The following is a 6037-nucleotide window of genomic DNA, read 5'->3' as shown; positions in this document are numbered from 1 at the left end:
CATCAACCCCAGAAAGATTTAGAAAAAAAAGAAAAAGGCAGTTTCATACCCGTTATGAAACTGCAGTGAACTCTCCCCAGGTCTGCTTTCTCAAAAGTTTTGTTGTTTGACACTTGCCTGTTAGAAATTGTTTCCCACTGAAACAGTAGAATCAGCATTCAGGACACTTTGTTTTTTCTTTCTTCAGGTAACAATCTAAACACAAGTTTGCTAGCCCACTGCACAGCTGATGAGATAAGAGAGTTGGATGTTGCCTTTTCATCACTGAGGCCCTTCAAAGTAAAATATTCTTGATTTTATTTTTCATCAGGGGTAGCATAACTCACAGAGCCAAGCATAACAAGTGAAACTTCAAAGCTGAGTTCTAATCTACAAGAAAGTGTTGTTGGATTTCAGATAACTGGTTTCTTCTGATCAGATTCAGTTTCTCTCCCTGGACCACCAGCTCTCCCTCTGCCTCAAGAATCTAGTGAGGATTTTTGATTATGAAGAACTGGGTAAAACACAAAAATGATTTTGCAGTCCTCTGCTCCTTCACACCGAACATTTCTTATGATTTGATTCCATTTATACTCTGTTTTTGTTTTGTTGTTTCCTCCTGGTAAAAATTTTCAACTTGACTTTCAGGTGCTCTGGCCTTGAATAAGCCAGAAATCAGAAACAAGGGGAGGCTTTCCTGTCAATGGGCTGCTGGACCTCAGAAAACACAAAACAAAGTAAAAGAATAGCATCTCCCCCATATCCTGGGGATCATATGCTGACTGAAGCCTGAGGAACACGAGGTACAGGCTCCATAATAAAGTCACATAATAACACAACAGTTGATCACACACTCTTGCCCTTGAAACACACACTCTCTCCATTTCAACATGTCTAATGTTGAAATGCATGTCTAATGCAATGCCCACTTTCCATTTTCATCCTCCCTCTGGCCTGTCCTTTGACAGGAGGGAGGAGTTTCCCTTCCCTTGTTCTTGGCTTCCTGCTGATTCCTTTACCATTTCCTGCCAAGGAGGGGCCTCAGACTAATCGCTGAGCAGCTGTGGTGCAAGTCCACAAAGGCTGCAAAGCATGCACATTTTGACCCTCCTCAGAACCAGCTGGAAATGTGTCCAGGGACAACTCCAAGTGCAGTAAACAACCCCCAGACTCTCAAATCCAGTGAGTTCCCCACCGTGGAATACTAGTTTCAGATTGAAATAACAACCCTCATCTTTGGCCCCTTTTAAGTCTATCCCCCAATTTAAAACCCTGGCACCAAAACAATAATCCCTGTCAATAGCTTAAATAAGTCCCCTTTCAGTAAGTTCTCAGATCTGATTAGAGCTTGTGCTTTAAAATGGTAATTTTGGAGCCTTTTTCCTCTTGAGTATTTTTTTTATTCTCTAGGTTTTAGTAATTTTTTTTTTTAAGTATTCACAATATTCATTAGCATTTGCCCTGTTTCTGCTACACTGACAACCAAGTTTCTTTTTCCAAATAGTCGTCCCCCGGCTTCAGTTCCCTAGTCCTCTTCAAGCTGTGCAAGAACAGGACACATGCCTGCAGAAGCCACAAGTCCTGGGTCTGAGCTCACTGACCAGATGAGAGATGCTAGGCCACGTACTCCTTGCGTGCCCATCATTCTAGTTCTAAGGATGATGTGGGACACCAATGAGGGGCACCCATGAGAGCTCATGACTCTGAGAGTCATGTTGGCAGTGGTCCTGTGGGTTGGGTATGGTCTTCTTGCCCAAAGTGTCCTCCGTTAGTCAAAAAGGACCCCTATCTTTCCCTAAACCTCAACCTCTACAAAAGACAAATTCCATTCCATTTAATCCTTCATTCACCAGGCAACCTTTTTTTTTTTTTTTTATGGAGTTCTTCTTTTTAATGTTTATTTATGTATTTATTTAATTTTGACCATGCTGGGTCTTTGTTGCTGTGAGGGCTTTTCTCTCACTGCGGCGAGCGGGGACTACTCTTTGTTGCAGCACACAAGCTTCTCATTGCAGTGGCTTCTCTTGCAGAGCACAGGCTCTCGGCATGCGGGCTTCAGTAATTGCAGCACACAGGCTGCCCTGCGGCATGTGGCATCTTCCCCGATAAACCTCGAACCCGAACCCGTTGTCTCTTGCATTAGCAGGCAGATTCTTTACCACTGAGCCACCAGGGGAGCCCCTCACCAGGCAACCTTAAATGCACCTACTTTACTTGATTTACCTCTAAAATGAGTATCTTTATGCCTTAAGAGTCATCCTGGAACAGTTCCTTGTTGTCTTAAAGTGTAACTAACCCCCATCCCATTCCAGAGCAATACAAACACTATCTTTCACTAGCTATTGGTATCTGGGTGGTCTTTGGAAAAGGGGAGTCTGGAGCACTTGAACTTTCCTAGCATCACAACTCAGCAGAACACTTGTTACAACAAAGTGATGCTGTTTTAAGACAAATTGAGGTTGTCAGAGGAGATACTGAAGGCAGCACAAAACTGTCCCAAGGGACAGCTCCAGGGCTCAGTTCTTTTCAAAAACTCCAAGTTAAAGATTCTGCCACTCAGCAGCCTCTGGGACTTTCTTGGCTCTTCACTGAGAAGGTCTTGACTCTGAACTGGGCACTCCCGCCACCCAAGAAAACAGGAAATAGATACTGTAGCAAATCTGCATTATGTTTCTGGAGGATAAAAGAGTGATTTTTCATGAACTTTTGATTTCTAGAACTGGAAGAGACCTTAGAAATCACCTACCTCACCCACTCAGATGGGAAAAGCACAAGTCCAGAAAGGTTATGTGACTTGCAGCTGGTCACACAGCTGGCAAGTGTCAATACCAGGTCAGAACTCAGATTTCCTACTTCATAGTCCAGTGACAGAGGATGAACAAGGAAGCAACAAGATTAAGATCTGTAATCATCAGAAGTCTTCCTTTTAGTCTTCTTTTTAGAGGTATGTACTGAAATGTTCCTGTTTAGAATGATAAAATGATTGGGATTTGTTTCTAAATAATCCAGTTTGAGGAGAGGGGATAAGAGAGGTATATCAGTGGGCTGCTGATTGCTTTTGAAGATGAGCAATGGGAAAAGTGGGGGCTCATTATACTAGCCTCCCTACCGTAAAATGTTTTTAGAATTTCCATAATAAAACACCTTTTAAAAAATCAACCTTTTAAAAAGGTGTCTTTATCTTTTTGGAATCCACATAAATAAGAAAACATCTCCTGAGTAAAAATAGGGCTTTGCAGAAAAAAAAATTCTTTTCTTTAAAAAGCATATTTTTATTCTTAGATCTCCGTCATCCTTTGAATTTCCCATTCTTTCAGTTCTACTCTCATTCTCCCCTCCCCTCCCTTCAGTGCATGGGGAGACTGTAGCTAAGACAGAAAAGTATCTGGATGCTTCTGGTACAACAGGAGCAGCTCATTGTGTCCTCAGACCTCTCACCAAGTATCTGTGGATGGGCACCCACAGGATGAGTGCCCTCAGAGAGGGCACAGGCATCTCCAGCAGCTCTTTTCCTTGATCCTTCCTTCTCATCACTGACACCACATATCCAGCTTCCCAGGAGCAGGTGCCCCCTTGTTGAAGGTTTCCACAATCCTACTCCAGAAGCTGCCCTAGGTGTTGCCAAGTATATAAGCTTTGGAACTTGGCTGTTTTAATCTTGAACTGGGAATAAGGGAGGGAAAGGCTCTCCTGCCCCCCAGGGTTTGGTCTATAATTTGACAAGAAGAAAAACAAATGGTACCGATGGACCTATTTGCAGGGTAGGAATAGAGATGCAGACGTAGAGAATGGACTTATGCACACAGCAGAGGAAGGAGAGGGTGGGATGAATGGACTGAGAGAGTAGCACTGCCACATATACATTACCATGTGTAACATAGCGAGCTAGTGGGAAGTTGCTGTACAACACAGGGAGCTCAGCTTGGTGCTGTGATGACCTAGAGGAGTGGGATGCGGGGTGGAGTGGGAGGGAGGCTCAAAAGGCAGGAGATGTATGTATACTTATGGCTGATGCATGTCGTTGTACAGCAGAAACTAACACAACATTGTAAAGCGATTGTCCTCCAATTAAAAAAGCAGAAAAACAAAGGGACAGAGGGTAGGTAGGAAATCGCCATAACTTCTGCTCAACTTTGCTATGAATCTAAAACCGCCCTAAAAAATACATTCTATTTTTAAAAAGAGGCATAAAAGAACTTCTCAAATACTAACTAGAGTCTAGTAGAATATGATGTTCCAATTCCAAAATTACAGGGCTTTGAAGAACCGAAAGTTGCAGTGGAACTTGTTGAATATTGTTGATATAAATAACCAGGAACAGGGGGATGTGTTACTTTTCTTGGGAATATTTTCACAGGGATCAAAAATATGGGAAACAAATCTCTTAGAAAATATTTCAGATGTGAGGGAATGGGAATGGACACATGATTAGGGGGAATAAGACCCTTTGAAAATGAATCAAGAAAGAAGGTCTTTATTTGACTTAAGTCTTATGTTTTCCCAAGACATACTATCAATACTATTCTAAATTATTTTTATATCTTTATTAAATTATATTTCCTTGTTATAAATTAATAAATGCCTACTATGGAAAAGTGGGTGGCTGAGGGATGGCAAAAGGGGCTCACAGGAAAGTACAAATCCCTTATCACCTTCCATCCAGAGTACCTCTGCTATGTCCTGCCTTTGGCAATTCAAAGTAGCATACACCACTTTCTTGCTCACTGGGGTCCTGCTTATCTCCTCTTATGGCTTTTATTTTGCACCTTAACCTGTGGCACTACCTGGCCTCACAAGTGTCTCCAGACCTAACGTCTCCAGAACTAACTTGATTCCAGTCAATTCTATCACCAATCTATCAATTCACCACCTGAACGCTCTGAGCTAACAAACTATCCAAGTTCCCAAACTCAGTGATAATATTTTCTAGGCTTCACAACCCAACCTCACTCCTACTCCCCAAAATACACAGATACTGAAGTTCCACTCACTCACCTGCAATTATATTTAAGGTTATTGGTCACTAAGGAAGAGAGAAATTCTTGCCCCTTAATTTGTAACCACAGGACATAAACCAGATCTTCAACGGCCTGTTGATTTCAATCCTCTTGAGGCTGACCACATTTGCCGATAATGTTACTACATTTTAGTTGGTTATTTTTTCCCCAAACTCTAGGCTCATTTTTTTCTTTTTTGCAGGAGCTGGGGCGGGGAGGTTGTTTTTGTTACAAACATGAAAATGAACAAAATCTCTTAGTTAAATGCTTTTTAGAAGCTTCACCATTTGGTCACAGTTACTACATTGAGATAAGTAAAGGTTTTCGTCATGGGAAACCTTAACTTTTAATCCCCACTAAAGAATGAAAAGAAACTGCCTACCCTCCATCCAAAGAGACAGAATCTACTGCTGGAATAGTTGTTCTTCTGACCTCAACACTATGCGCTGCATTTAATGACCTTTATTTGATGACATACATGCCCAAGTAGACCGAACTTCTAGATGAGGTTACCATGTTTCTGTATTTTCCCATAAGGCAATGAATGAATGGATAAATGAATGAAATCTGTATTGAATACTTCTATTTTGTTGTATGTGCTAGTCTTGTCTTCACATCTTGATTATTCCAGGGATATAGTTTTGACTGGTGTAGAATATAATTGGAGAAGGCAATGGCACCCCACTCCAGTATTCTTGCCTGGAAAATCCCATGGACGGAGGAGCCTGGTAGGCTGCAGACCATGGGGTCTCGAAGAGTCGGACACGACTGAGCGACTTCACTTTCACTTTTCCCTTTCATGCATTGGAGAAGGAAATGGCAACCCACTCCAATGTTCTTGCCTGGAGAATCCCAGGGACGGGGGAGCCTGGTGGGCCGCCGTCTATGGGGTCTCACAGAGTCGGACACGACTGAAGCGACTTAGCAGCAGCAGCAGCAGCAGCAGAATATAATGGGCTCAAATAACTATTGCTTACCAAAAAGTTAACAGTGGTGTTTTCTAGACAGCAGGATGACAAATGTTTCTTCTTTATCCTTTGGAGACTATGCCAAATTTTGTA

This window comes from Bos javanicus, chromosome 28 (assembly GCF_032452875.1).
Source record: "Bos javanicus breed banteng chromosome 28, ARS-OSU_banteng_1.0, whole genome shotgun sequence".
Classification (NCBI taxonomy): Eukaryota; Metazoa; Chordata; class Mammalia; order Artiodactyla; family Bovidae; genus Bos; species Bos javanicus.
This window is presented reverse-complemented; position numbering follows the sequence as displayed.